This window comes from Gobio gobio (genome assembly GCF_949357685.1).
Source record: "Gobio gobio genome assembly, chromosome: 24".
Classification (NCBI taxonomy): Eukaryota; Metazoa; Chordata; class Actinopteri; order Cypriniformes; family Gobionidae; genus Gobio; species Gobio gobio.
In genome coordinates this window covers 29,523,176-29,539,377 of record NC_137120.1, presented here as the reverse complement: position 1 = coordinate 29,539,377, position 16,202 = coordinate 29,523,176, and the positions used below count along the sequence as shown (strand labels likewise).

General features: G+C 39.4%; 1 protein-coding gene across 1 annotated transcript in view; it reads right to left on the bottom strand.

The window, feature by feature from the left end:
- nek7 (NIMA-related kinase 7) overlaps positions 1 to 1,904 on the bottom strand; it is a 93,879-nt gene extending 91,975 nt beyond the window's left edge. Inside the window, exon 1 of the mRNA XM_079808551.1 lies at positions 1,638 to 1,904. The gene's annotated coding sequence lies outside the window, so the exon portion shown is untranslated. The remainder of the gene's footprint in view (positions 1 to 1,637) is intronic.
- Between the last annotated feature and the right edge of the window lie 14,298 nt (positions 1,905 to 16,202).

Genomic DNA, 16,202 nt, shown 5'->3' with positions numbered 1-16,202 from the left:
CTTAGATAGGAGTAAAAAAAAACATGGACAGGCAACTTCAAATTAAACCCCACGGCTTGTGACGACACATTGATGTCTTAAGACACGAAACGATCGGTTTCTAAGAGAAACCGAACGGTATTTATGCCAATATATGACCTCATATCGGACGAACGCTTCAGCTCTGCAGTGCAGACTGCCATCACTTCCCGTTGGTGAGGTCAAAATAGCGGCCGGGTCATAGATATATACATAGATACCTTATTAGTGCCTGCGTGGATCGCTCAAATGAGGAATCTACGTATACATATCTATGACCCGGCCGGAATTTTAACCTCACTCACGGGAAGTGATGACAGTCTGGAGAGCTGACGGCATTCGTCTGATATGAGGTGAAATTAATTGCATAAATATCGTTCGGTTTCTCTCAGAAACCGATCGTTTCGTGTCTTAAGACATCAATGTGTCGTCACGAGCCGCGGGGTTTAATTTGAAGTTGTCTGTCCATGTTTTTTTTTACTCTAATAGAATTCGTCTCCATTGACAAGCATTATATGAGTGACACACAGCAACGGGTGGAGTTAAAAATCTTAATTTGCGTTCTACTGAAGAAACCTTCATCTTGGATGCCTTAGGGGTAAGCAGAAAAACATCACATTTTCGTTTTTGGGTGAACTATCCCTTTAAAAGGTGCCTCAGTCTGTCATTCTAATATCAGATTTTGTTTTGCACAGAAACATAACATAGGTTTGGAAAGACATGAGGGTGAGTAATTGAAAACTTTAGGGTTGAAATATTGCTATAGCAATCCAAGAAACACTATACTTTAACATTTGCATACCACTGTATCTCACTGCATCTTGTGCTGATTCATTGTTCTGCGTCACTCGCAAACCCTGACTCCACAGTAATTTCACTGAGTTTATAAGGTAATACATTGCATAAACTTCAAATATCTTCTTGGACTTCGAACATACTAAAAATATGAGTGACCTAAATACGTGAAAATGAACTTGTCCCCTGATTCACTCATATCATCGTGAACATCATGAACGAGGTTTACACAAAACAAGTATCAACACGTTGCTGTCAACAGCTGGAAAGTGTTGCCAAAGTAAGAAATCCATCACACTCTCAAATAAACAACTTAGATAGGACTTTTCTAGAGGAACGGAGGATTTAAAAAAACGTTGCTATCTGGTTTTAAGGTTAGTTGGCCAATGTCAGAGTAATTAGGAGTGAATTTCTCTTCACATTTCTCCTGCATGTGTCACAATGACAGACGTTAGCTTAGCCACAATGCTCTAACTAACCGTGCCATGTCACTGCTAGAAACACAGCCGACACGCTTTAAAACAGCTTCAAACTAACTTTCACAAAAGGGTGTGTGGCTGTCTGGATGAATAAAAGCGTTTTTGGCGTTATATCAAATCATTTGAATGTTTGTCTCGGGTGAATTACTGCCACAACAGCGCTAGCCTAGCGCGCTAACACAAACTAGCCCAAAGTTTTGTCAACTTTTCCTCAGACTTCTCTGTTATAACGTTTGCTGCATAAACATTGCCTAGCCTACTCAAAATGTCCGTGTTGCGTGGCAGTAAAAACGGAAAAGTGACATAATCTGTTTTTGACAGGAGGGAATGAAGCTAAACTCTTACCAGGAAGTGCCAGCTGAGTTTCACACGCGCTGAACTGGAGCTCGCGCCGATGATGTTGATGAGGATGAGGATGAGGAGGAGGATGGTGTCCCAGTCTGTCAAGGTCGAGCTCCTGTTGAGTTCCTGCGCGACGCCGCAACACACACGCGAGCTTTTCGCGCGCGCCTACAGGGAGTGTGTATTCGCGTCAGTGTGTGTGTGCGTGTGCGCGCTCCTTAACACGCCATTCCCGACCTGTGTGAGTTACACACACATCCCAGCATGCTCGCTGGAGAGGGGCGGGGAACTTCACACAGGCCACTAACTTTAACATTCACAGAGAAAAGAGTAAGGCAATGCAGAAAGATGCCATTCAGTTATATTCTATCATCTCACATCACTTGTGTTTTCAATGCTATGTAAATTTCACCTCACTCCTCTGTTTTTTTTCAGTCCACCAATATTCTATTCTGTAAATTCCACTTCAATGTTATTCTGTATTGCAAATTTCTCCTCACTTCTATTGTAATACATTTTCTTGTATGTATTTAGTGGTGCTTGCGTAGCAAGGCATCACTATTACTATCTTGCCTCAGAACGGTTTTAGTGATGCCTTGCGAAGCAAGGCATCACCATCACTCTCAAACATACATATTAGTGGGCCTTGCGAAGCAAGGCATCAATATTGTCATTCTCCATACTTATTAATATTCGTGGAGCTTGTTTAGCAAGGCGTATATATACTATGTAACCCAGGAACGGTTTATTATTATTTATAATAATACTTATTATTCTTCTGGACGCTTTTTCGGCGCGCTTCTCCTCCCACAAATTTTGTCACAGACCCATGAATGAGGCGTCAAATCGACCGCCTTATACGGGAATGGTGTGCTATATCTTTTCTAAGGGATCGGGGGTGCGATGTTCGCCCCAGGGGCGAAAAAGTAGCCGAAAAGTCAATGGGATTTAACATTGCGGAAACTTTGACCCCTCATAGCTCCGAGTGAGGATTTCGTAGAAACTCGTGTGTCACCACATTTGAAGAGGCTGACAGGCCCTGTAAGATGACACATCTCAATGGGGTATAAGTTGTACCCCTGGGGCGCTAGAGCTCCCCAAATTTCCTCAAATTTCCCCATTGACTTATAATGGGGAGGGACGTCCCATTAAACGCATGTGTTTCTCTTACAATGGGAAATTGCATAGGGATTTTGTATTGACCACAGCTCTGGCTCACAGTGTCTCAGAGACAAGGGGGTGGGCTCAATTTACTCAGACAGCCAATCACTATCTCAGGATGATTGTCAACCTATAAAGCCACGCCCTAGCAACCATTTAGAGCTCCCTAGCAACTGATCCCATAGACTTCCATTGAAAGAGATCAAAGGGATATCTTTTGATAGAAGTGTCATAGAAACAAGAGGGTGGGTTTGTTTGACTCGGGGCATCAACAGCCAATCACAAGTCACCTTCAATACTTCCTAGCCATGCCCTAGCAACCATTATCAAGCAGCCTAGCAACCGTTTAGCAAGACCTATATCTCTGCATCAGAACAACATAGAGACATGGGGGTTGTTTTATATCATTAATATTCACAAGCAGCCTTTGGAGTATGATCATTGGCAAATGCCACGCCACTCCATAGCAACCAAACAGAGTACCCTAGCAACCGTTTACCAAGACCTATATCTCTGCATCAGATCATCATAGACACATGGGGGTTGGTTTATATCATTCATACTGACAAGCAGTATCATCATTGGCAGCTGCCAAGCCACTCCATAGCAACCAAACAGAGTACCCTAGCAACCGTTTACCAAGACCTATATCTCTGCATCAGAACATCATAGAGACATGGGGGTTGGGTCTTTTGGCTCATGCTAGCAAAATGGACTTTCAACATGCTACACATGCTAGCACTGAATAGCTACATGCTAATAATGATTAGCTAACAGCTAAATCAGGCTGAGAACATGCTAACAACTCTATAAAAACTCCATAGTAACCATTTGACAACTGCCTAACAACAACATAGCAACCACCCACAATACCTTAGCAATGCCTAGCAACCGCCCAGAACACCTTAGCAACCGCCTAGCAACGCCCTAGCAACCACCCAAAATACCTTAGCAACCACCTAGCAACCACCCAGAATACCTTAGCAACCGCCTAGCAACACCCTAGCAACCACCCAGAATACCTTAGCAACTGCCTAGCAACCGCCCAGAACACCTTAGCAACCGCCTAGCAACGCCCTAGCAACCACCCAGAATACCTTAGCAACCGCCTAGCAACACCATAGCAACCACCCAGAATACCTTAGCAACCACCTAGCAACACCCTAGCAACCACTCCGAATACCTTAGCAACTGCCTAGCAACGCCCTAGCAACCACCCAGAACACCCTAGCAACCACCCAGAATACCTTAGCAACCGCCTAGCAACGCCCTAGCAACCACCCAGAATACCTTAGCAACCGCCTAGCAACGCCCTAGCAACCACCCAGAACACCTTAGCAACCGCCTAGCAACGCCCTAGCAACCACCCAGAATACCTTAGCAACCGCCTAGCAACACCATAGCAACCACCCAGAATACCTTAGCAACCGCCTAGCAACCACCCAGAACACCTTAGCAACCGCCTAGCAACGTCCTAGCAACCACCCAGAATACCTTAGCAACCGCCTAGCAACACCATAGCAACCACCCAGAATACCTTAGCAACCACCTAGCAACACCCTAGCAACCACTCCGAATACCTTAGCAACCGCCTAGCAACGCCCTAGCAACCACCCAGAACACCCTAGCAACCGCCTAGCAACCACCCAGAATACCTTAGCAACCGCCTAGCAACGCCCTAGCAACCACCCAGAATACCTTAGCAACCGCCTAGCAACGCACTAGCAACCACCCAGAATACCTTAGCAACCGCCTAGCAACCACCCAGAACACCTTAGCAACCGCCTAGCAACGCCCTAGCAACCACCCAGAATACCTTAGCAACCGCCTAGCAACACCATAGCAACCACCCAGAATACCTTAGCAACCACCTAGCAACACCCTAGCAACCACTCCGAATACCTTAGCAACCGCCTAGCGACGCCCTAGCAACCACCCAAAACACCCTAGCAACCGCCTAGCAACCACCCAGAATACCTTAGCAACCGCCTAGCAATGCCCTTGCAACCACCCAGAATACCTTAGCAACCGCCTAGCAACCGCCCAGAACACCTTAACAACCGCCTAGCAACGCCCTAGCAACCCAGAACACCTTAGCAACCGTTTACCAAGACCTATATCTCTGCCTCAGAACATCATAGAGACATGGGGGTTGGTTTATATCAGTCATACTGACAAGCAGTATCATCATTGGATGCTGCCAAGCCACTCCATAGCAACCAAAAAGACTATCCTAGCAACCGTATAACAAGACCTATAGCTCTGCATCAGAACATCGTAAAGACATGGGGGTTGGTTTATATCATTCATACTGACAAGCAGTATCATCATTGAATGTTGCCATGCTACTCCATAGCAACCAAAAAGAGTACCCTAGCAACCGTTTACCAAGACCTATATCTCTGCATCACAATATCATACAGACATGGGGGTTGGTTTATATCATTCATTCTGACAAGCAGTATCATCATTGAATGTTGCCAAGCCACTCCATAGCAACCAAACAGAGTACCCTAGCAACCGTTTACAAAGACCTATATCTCAGCCCCAGAACATCCTACAGACATGTTGCTTGGCTTTTTTGCATTATCCGGGTGGCGAATTTTGCCACGGCAAGCACCACTCACATTTTCTTCAGGAAATGTACATTCTAGTTTTTGTATTCTCTTCTCTTTACTTCACAGTTCTCTTTCATGTCACCACATTTCTATTCTAATTGACTTTGGTGTATTCTGTTAATTACGTTTCACTGCTCTTTTATTCTGTTCTGTTTCACTTCAGTTCTATTCTGTAAGTTCCACTTCAATTTTATTCTGCATTACAAGTTTCACCTCACTTCTATTGTAATGTATTCTCTGTGTGTACATTTCACCACACTTCTATTATCTTGTTTTTTTAGTTCACTAATATTCTATTCTGTTTCACTTCAGTTCTATTCTGTAAATTCCACTTCAATTTTATTCTGTATTGCAAGTTTCACCTCACTTCTATTGTAATGTATTCTCTGTATGTACATTTCACCACACTTCTATTATCTTGGGGGGCTTTTCAGTTCACTAATATTCTATTCTGTTTCACTTCAGTTCTATTCTGTAAGTTCCACTTCAATTTTATTCTGCATTACAAGTTTCACCTCACTTCTATTGTAATGTATTCTCTGTATGTACATTTCACCACACTTCTATTATCATATTTTTTTCAGTTCATTAATATTCTGTTCTGTTTCTCTGCAGTTATATTTTGTAAATTCCACTTCAAATTTATTCTGTATTTCAAGTTTCACCCCACTTCTATTGTAATGTATTCTCTGTGTGTACATTTCACCACACTTCTATTATCTTGTCTTTTTCAGTTCACTAATATTCTATTCTGTTCCACTTCAATTTTATTCTGTATTGCAAGTTTCACCTCACTTCTATTGTAATGTATTCTCTGTATGTACATTTCACCACACTTCTATTATCGTGTTTTTTTAGTTCACTAATATTCTATTTTGTTTCACTTCAGTTCTATTCTGTAAATTCCACTTCAATTTTACTCTGCATTGCAAGTTTCACCTCACTTCTATTGTAATGTATTCTCTGTATGGTATGTTCATTTCACCACACTTCTATTTTCTTGGGGGGGTTTTCAGTTCACTAATATTCTATTCTGTTTCTCTGCAGTTCTATTCTGTAAGTTCCACTTCAATTTGATTCTGCATTGCAAGTTTCACCTCACTTCTATTGTAATGTATTCTCTGTATGTACATGTTCTCTGTACATGTATGTTCTATTTTCTTGGGGGGGGGGGTTCAGTTCACTAATATTCTATTCTGTTTCACTTCAGTTCTATTCTGTAAGTTGCACTTCAATGTTATTCCGTTTTTGCAAGTTTCACTGCACTGTTCTGTTTCATGTCACCGCATTTCTATTCTAATTCACCTTTGAAAAGGGCCAAATTGTTATGGCAAGGCGACTGGTTCAACGTATCTCTGAAACAGCAAGCCTTACGCCGGCTTCACACTGCACGCGCAAGCAGTGCGTATGGAGAGCGGGAGCAGCTGAACCCCGTCCACATGGAGACGCGTTTACACGGATCCGGCGTTTGTGGAGCCTGAAACCGTTATTTTTTGAAACCGGGTCCCAGAGTGGATAAATCTGAAACCGACATCCTTGCGTTTTCGTGTGTACTCACACCACGTCCCGCACGGGTAAAGACTAGAAGGGATACAACTACGGGCACTGGGCATGCGCACATCAACATTGCGTCATTTAATAACTGTGTTTGCATTATTGTAGGCGTTCATAAAACACAATCTGGTAAGTACATTTATTTATTGTTATTTTATCGTGAGATTTTGCATTTTGCCTCACTTCCTACCATTGCTGTCACTGCATGAAAAGTGGGATTTTCGACCCCATAAACGCCTGTATACTCCTGGAAATCTCCCTAATTTTCGGCAGTTTTCGACAATTTAGAGGCAGCGAACGTCGCGTTCGTCTGTGCCACAAATTGTCGTAAACGAACCATGACGTAGGTGGAGAACTTCCTCGTCAAACATGAGTTCAATGGCCGCGGACTTCCAAACGTCCACCTCATCCAGCACACTCTTGCTTCCAGCAACTGTAATACAATCCATAAAGACAATAAGCAACCTGAAAAATACTCACATTGACAAAAAACGGATCTAATATAATAAATCTTACCCTTTTTCTTCTTGATCGACTCCGAGCTAAACTTCGCAGTTTCAGGTTGTTTGTATCTGAAGCTCCGGCGTGTCGATTCATAATACGTCTTACAGGCAGCTGGAAAACAATTACATGAGACTGGTATTAATAAAAACAGTCACGGTAAAATTAAACAAGGAATGAGAAACACATTAGAAGTTACTTACACACAATTTCGTCTTGATCAGCGGTTAAATCTGGACTCGCGGAAATCTCTCCAAGCAGATAAGAGCTCACGGCTTCGTTATGAGGCGAGGATAGTCTGTGTAAACAAAATGTGCAGTTTTAAGCTCGGATCTATTAACGCATCCATTTCCTTATACAGCTGAATAAAAGCATATTCTTTAAATCGTAACGTTACATTACCCATGCTGTGGTTCATAGCGGCTGCAGTTTGCCTCAGAGTTATGAAGACGAAGACAGCCTCCTGAAAATGAGTCCAAAAAGTTCGTCGCGTCCATGCAGAGATTGAGTTGAAGACGGTGTCCTGTCATTGTTGATCACGAAAAAGGAAAGCAGCAAAAAACATCAAAAAAATAGTTTAAAGCTCGTCTTCTACGCGTCATGGCCATGACCTCGACCTCGCACCTCATTGGACTAGGGCTCTGATATGGAACGCGCCCGGGGCCAAATCTCTTTATACGAAACGCGTGACTTATGATTGTTTCAACCTTCAACACGCCCTGTTTTCCGCTTCACGCACAGTTTTAACATGTTAAGAAGACACATTTGAACGTGTTTCTTAACGCGCACATTCTGTACATGTCGAAGCGTAATATTTTTTTTTTTAAAGCAGACTTACCTTTAGATGTAGCCTAGGCTACATACATATTAATATAAGATATTAATTAATTGCTTAACTGACTACTGTGCTAGAGTAAAGTAGCCTAATGTTACAATGTATATTAAGTAAATGCTTAATATTATACAATTATTATAATTTATCTATATGGGTTATTGTTTGTTTTTTAAAGTTAGGCTATATATAATTTCTAAAAGTATAGGCTAATTTACACAGCACATATTTATAACTGAAAACACACACAACTTTATTCACTTTCACATAATAATGTTTTTGTAATTTGGTGTTTAGTTTGTTGTATAGTTTGTTTATACTGTTCTGTCTCTGTTTTGTTTCCAGGAACATCTGATGAGTGCTATAATAAAATGACTTCATTATATTTAAAATATGTTTTGATATTCATTTTATTTATATTATTGATATTTTATTTACCCATAAACGTGTCTTTAGGAAGCCATAAGTTATAGAGACAAGAATAACTTTTGCCATTTAAATGCCACATTCATTTACTGAGGACCCATACAGCCAATGATCATGTGTGAAAACACTTATACATAAATTGATCACTTAGAAATCAAAACTAAGGTTTGAGAAAGAAAGAATATGCATACAACAAAATATATTGTTTCATAGCAGCTTCAGTAACAAGTTCAAAACAAATTCTGCTGTAAACCGGCTCTAACAAGCCAATATAGTGTCAATATTCAGCTCAAGTGACTTCAGTGTTGATTCAGTTCAGTTGATTTCAGTTCAACTGTAAATTCCATGTTAATCTTGAGTACCTATAGAGTAGTGTTGCATCCGTCATATCTCTGTAGAGTCTTTAGTTTGATCATATTTATAACGCTGTACCGATTCTTTTCGAAAACACCCGAGCTCATGCAGGCGTGCAGAGCTAAAGAGTCACGGACACACACACACACACACACACACACACACACACACTACATCATGACATTATCCCTGGATAACTTTCGATTCACTATAAATGCCACCCAGTTGTGCATTGTGTAGTTAGATATATGCAAAAACAACATTTTTGGAAATAGTTAAAATAGTTTTGCACAAAGTGTTGCTTTTGCAAGAGATGTCTGATGTTTTGTGTGTAGAGTTACAAGAAATGGAGCCATATTTTCAGAAATTGTGTGTAAGCAATTAGATAAAACTGTAAATGAATCCAGTTTATTTTAGTTCAGGACTCATAGTCCAGGTGTTAGTAATCTGTGCTTAATCTTTGTTCCAGGCAACAATTTTTTAACTCACGATTAACTAGATTAAGGCCTACTCTTGGCATAATTTAAACCCTGTCCAGGAAACCACCTCTTGAAAATCTGCATTGATAATTCATAAAATGTGGTGTGAGCTCAATTTAAATGACAATTACAGAAAAACACAATCTGACTTAACTATAAACACACAAACTTGTACTTTTCACATTTATGATTAATAGCCATTTAAAAAATCATTCACAGTGCAGGGTGGAAAAATTAATGTTGGTATGTAAACTGTATGCTTTACTTGATTTATTTGTGTGCTTTGGTTCATTGTCTTGTTGCATCACATAACCTCTCTAAAGGTTGAAGACATGAACTGCTGTCCTGTATTTTTTTATTTTTTTTACATAACATTGGTTATCGCTAATGACATACAGAGTAATTAATCTACACTGTGAGCCCGGACAAGTTGAATCTACTTAAAAAATTGGAGCAAACTGGTTGCCCTAAAAATTTAGTAATGTGTACTAAAACGAGTACATTTTACTTAAATTTAAGATAACATTTTAACTTAAACTTTAAACTTGTTTTAGTCAAAAAAATTCAGAACCTAGATAAAACTCCCCCTGCTGCTACTCTGATTTGCATTTGTGTAGCTCACAGCATGTTCATTTACATGATAAAGCCTCCCCTAGAATTAAGGGGAGGGGGGGTCATGGGGGGACAACTGCCAAGCAAGGCCCACGTCAATTTACCACAATTTACGGCAGTTTTCGGTGTTGCCTGCAAATTGCCGTGCACAGTCGTACACCTGAAGTTTCACGGCAATCTACAGTGTCACATACTGACGAAAATCCCACTTTTCATGCAGTGTGTACCCCTTCTAGCCACAACTCTTCTTCTCTGTTTTTAGTGCATTTCGGTGGCAGAATTACAGCGCCACATACTGGCCTGGCATGTATACTACATCGTTTTGAGTCGGTTTCAGTGGTTTCGTGTGTACACAGATATTTCTTGAAACAAGGGGGAAAAAAGATTGGATAGGGAAAGCTCTGGCTTCGTGTGGACGGGGCCTAAAAAAACGTAAATGACATTTGTATGTTTTCTAAATAAAAGATATAGATTGTACTGAATGTCAATCTATGTCAGAATGTCAGTCTTGCTTATTTTGCTCAAGATAAGGATTTATTGCTCAAGATAAGGATTTATTGCTCAAGATAAGGATTCCACATGTTACGCAAACAAGAAACGTATGCTTCTAACCACAGGTTGAGAGCTGTCGTTCCACCGACTCTTTGAACTATGCTGATTACGACGGAACTTGCGACCATAGATGGCTAACGACGCTTTCGGGAAATGGAGCCCAGAATGGCAGCACAGCTGAAGGTTTGTTTAAGCTGTGCCCTCTGTACAGGTATGATTTTGCTTATTCACTTTTGGTATGAAAGGGCCTTTGTATTTGCCAAAAAATATATATATATTTTTTTGTTATAAAAAAACAAACAAACAAGCCCGTCCAGCCCAGGTGAAAAAAGTAACGCAAAATTAATGTAACGCGTTGCTCTCCATAAAAATTAACTAAAGCCAAAATTACCGGAACCGGAACTTTTTTCACCCTAGACCGGTTACTGTCTTCTTTTCCGTCGCGGTCTAAAGTACCGTGAAGATTAGACCGGTGATGTAGGACTGCGTGCGACTTTACAGTTCCCGCTGGAGTTCATATTCCGCATATAAGCGTATTAAATCCTGAACCTCGTCGCCGGTTTATCGAGTGTTTTTTTTTGTAACTCTATTGTTGATTCGAATAGCAAACAACTTTTGCTGCGCGCACCGCAACAGACTTTAAAAATTGTGGTTGAAATAAAATACAGCGTAAACTCAACCAATCACCATGCTCAGCGCCAAAGTTCCTGAAATTTGAAAAAGTACTACCTCATGAGCAGGGACTTTCTGAGGGGGACATTTTTTAACCGGAACTTCATTTAGACCCTGGTTCCTGCAGTCGAAACGCACAGAGTACCACCCCAAAGTCCCTAGTTCCTGGGCAAAGTCCCTGCGGTGGAAACGCGGTTCAAGTAACAGTTACTTTTTTAGGGAGTAATGTAATATTATAACGCATTACTTTTGAAAGTAACTCTCCTCCATACTGGCCACACTGCACACATTATTAAAGGAACACTCCACTTTTTTTGAAAATAGGCTTATTTTCCAACTCCCCTAGAGTTAAACAGTTGAATTTTAGCGTTTTTAATCCATTCAGCCGATCTCCGGGACTGACGTAGCAGTTTTAGCATAGCTTAGCATAGATCATTGAATCTGATTAGACCGTTAGCATCTCGCTCAAAAAATGACAAAATAGTCGCTATTTTTTTTTTTTTATTCTGTAGGTAAATTGTGTACTAAGACAGACGGAAAATGAAAAGTTGCAATTTTCTAGGCCGATATGGCTAGGAACTATACTCTCATTCCAACTACAGAAGAGTCAAGTTTAAAATGGAAAAATACCGAAACTCTTTGGTCATTTTTTTTTGAGCGAGATGCTAACGGTCTAATCAGATTCAATGATCTATGCTAAGCTATGCTAAAAGTCCTACCGCCAGACCCGGAGATCGGCTGAATGGATTCGAAAAAGGTAAAACTCAACTGCTTAACTCCAGGGGAGTTGGAAAATGAGCCAATTTTCAAAAAAAGTGGAGTGTTCCTTTATCGAATAGTTTGAGGAACATGATGAAGAGTGAAGGTGTTGCCCTGGCCTCCAAATTTCATTTTATTTTATAAATAACAACTAAAACAACTACAGTTTTATCATTGAAGGAACGTATTTCTAACCTCATCAGGAAAACGTATGAACAAACAACATAAACATCATCATTTGTTGTGATTCACATTTTACACCACCGTTATTTATCCACCAACTTGTGATTTTGGTGTGGATAGGCCTGTATTATCTGTGATTGCCAGTTCCAAGATTGTACATACAGCATAATAAACTAAGACTCTTTGTATATAGTTACAAAAAGATAACCACATCAGAATATCTTGTATATAATCTTGCTAGTGTCAAATTAATGTTAAAAGGAAGGCTGTTTCTTGTTTACACCTCACAACATTAACACTCAAACTGTCTCAATATAAACAATATTATGTGTTGTCAGCAATAAAATTGCTGCAATAAGCCGAGATGATATACTATACAGTACTATTACATTCAATCAGAGCATTTGAGGGGAGCATTTTCTGTTCCGTATAAGGAAAGTAACAATGTTTTCTCCAGGATTTTGACAGTTGATAATCAACAAGTGTTGTGCGCTGCTTTTCTTTCTTTTTTTTTCTGTCTTGACACTTCAATAGCAGTTCTGCTAACCTCCTCACAAATACCATATGAGAAAGGTAAAGCACACACTGTGTGTTTTCCCCTCTTCTTGAACAAGCGTTGAAGATTAAAAGAAATGTCTGCGGAAAATCTGTCAATTCTGTTGGCGAATAACGGCAAGCTGGAATTTAATGGCATGAGTTATATTGGGCTCCCTCAACACCCACATTTTGCTCTCAATGAGATCAATGCTGCTTCATGACAGATAGGGACTGTCTTTAGTATCTTCAAATTTCTGGTTTCTGAGGGAATAATTAGATAGATGGATAAGAGGCAGCTCTTGTGACTGCACACTGGAGCTCTGGTTCAACACCACAGTCTGTTGTCTTGAAATCTGTGTAATAATCAGATTGTGTCGATTGTTCTAAAAGTAGAACGACGGCAGTTCCATAATGTTAACTCTCTCTCTCTTTTTTTTTCTTTTTTTTTTTTAGATATTTGTTTTGCCAAAATCCTTGTTTGATTTCATATGTTTCAGGAATGTAGATGAGCCTCCCCGTGTCTTTTTTCGGGTCTTGTTTGTCTTTACCCCCAGACAATGAACTTTTTTGGCAGTGCACGAAAGGGTCGTGCTGTAGCGGAAAAAAAACCCCCAACCAGCTTGATTTGATTTATTATTGCGGCTGTCAATAAAAAAAGTTACCCAAATCTTCATGTCTAAATGTAAACACACACACACTTACACGAGTCCTTTTGTCTGTTTCTGTTTGTTTGTGTGTCAGTAGTCATGGAATTTGAGATTTGTTTTCTATGTTTTCAAGAATGTACACATTTTATTGTCACTTGAGGACCATCTTTTAGATGGTGCACGTTTCGAAATGACAACAATTTTTCTATTTCATCGTCTTTTATTTAATAATAGTCAGAATGCATTATTTAAGGAGGGCTCGACATTAAGCCTGTTCCTTCGGACAAGTACATCTGTCATTCACTTGTCATAGTAAAAAATGAGCTTGTCCAGAATTTTTTTTTTTTTTGTAAATATAATTTATTCTGAAGCAATATTCTCACCAGTGTTCAGTCAGCTTTGACATATTAAAATCTGCATATTTGTGATAAAAAAGGGAATTTTTTCCATAATCTTATTAAATATATAGGCTATGCTTCAGCTTTCATTTAATATTCTTAAATTTGATCTATAAATTAAATTAGAATAAGACACTATAGTTACCAATCAAATAAAATAATTGACACTGAAAAATTTCAACCGTTTTAAATAATGTTATGAGATTGTTTTAAATATTTTTGAATATACAAATAAGATATGTTGGAAAGAATGTTTAAACATGAAACTAAACCACCAGTAGGTGGCAGCAAGTGACCGTCTTAATGAGTGAGTCATTGAGTCGATTCGTTGAAACGGCTCAAGAATGAGGCAGGCTGAATCCGAAATCGCCCCCTAAACCGTCATTCAATATTCCCTACGTTAGTCCACTAATATAGCCTAGTTCACTTGAAGGAGTGAATGAAAACGAGTGAGTGAATTCGTACAGCCGACCGAATCGGTTGTACACTCGTTATTGCGGTGCATTGTGGGATAGAATGAGTGCACTCAATAACGTCCACTATGGTTTCAGACACCACTACAAATGGCTGTCCGCTCAAATAGTGCCCTATTTGAGGGTATAGGGGGATTTCGGATTCAGCCGCAGTCGTTTACGAATAGGTCATTGTATCTTTGATTCAACCGATTCATTCAAAACGCTGAATGATTCAGTAACACACTGTTGCTGTGAGATGCATTATGGTTCTGCTGTGATCTTTGTTTGGAACAATTTTCGCTGCTGAAATAGAACAAAAACAGTCCATATTGCATCTAAATGTAAGGGACTTAATGTTAATTAAGTGTTTATGGGACTATCATATGAAATCAGTGTCATTTTCAGTCGTGATGGTATTCAGGAAAACAACACTCTTGGTTCTGTGATGTTGCTTAACTGTATCATTTGTTATAAATATAAAAACCCCACAATTTGTAATTTTAACCCTGTATGTTAACTGAGTTTCTTTGTGTGAGAGGCGCTCGTTTGTTTTCGATTTCTCCTCGAGAGGCAGCGCGAGCGTCAACCGGGCAACCTTGTTACCGTCAGTTCATTATACATTAGCCTCCATTATATATTATTATTATCCACTATCGCTCGCAACTTATACTAAATGAATGCAGAAACATTCTTGCATTTTGGTGATTCCCTAGTTATTTACATTTTTAATCAGGATACTTGTCCGGTCGGGCAAGTAAAATTCTCTTTCACTTGCCCCTTCAAAAAATCCACTTGACCCGGACAAGCGTTAATGATGTCGAGCTGATACTTGTGCAAAGCTTTAAAATAAATGTCAATTTACAGAATGTAATCAATTAAAATAAATTGTTAAAATAAAGCACTAATACTTGGAGTAATGTGTATGTGTATGATATTGAAAATTGCATTATGAGAAACCAGTTTTGCTAATTAACTTCAGAATTTATATATATATATTATATATATATATATATATATATATATATATATATATATATATATATATATATATATATATATATATATATATATATATATATATATATATATATATATATATAATTATTATATATTTTTTTATGTTACAGTTTTTCTCAGTCGCTACATTTCTCAGATCACAACTGAAATTCTCAAAACTACTTGTTCAAAACATATATGCATTAGTTCCTTGCATAAGTCATTAAATGCAAAATGGTGAAACTAGATGTCATAATGCGTTGTGTATTTTCTATACATTTCTATTAGATTTAAGGCCATTACATACTCCGCAAGAACAGAGAAAAAAGTTCTCACTGCGAGGGCTGCGGGAACAAAACAACATCATTTTGTTCTCGCAGCCCTGGTTTGGGAGGTCTCGCAGCTTGTTCTCGATACATCATCGGAGCAGAACTTTTTTCTTGTGGGTGTCTGAGAACTATTGTGTGATTGGTCAGAAATTTAGCCTCTGAGGATTCCCCAGAAGTCCGGCACCTGCTTTTCTCATGAAGTATGGAATGTCCTGGCCAGAACAAACTTTGTTCTTGTTCTTGCCATCCCGAGAAAACGAACAAATTTCTTTGTTCTTGCGGAGTGTGTACCAAGCTTTAAATGTGTCCTGAATTGATGAATCGCGGAGGAGAATTTTGAATTTCAGTCATGAAGGGAAATGTAAAGGGCTGGATCAACCAATGATTCTTCATTTGGCAAGCATTTATAGACAGACGACAACACAGAGTTACAATTTCTTATAATATACAAGGAAACAAACATGGTCAACAACTGGGAAGAAAAAGAGGAGTAAGAGTGTGTG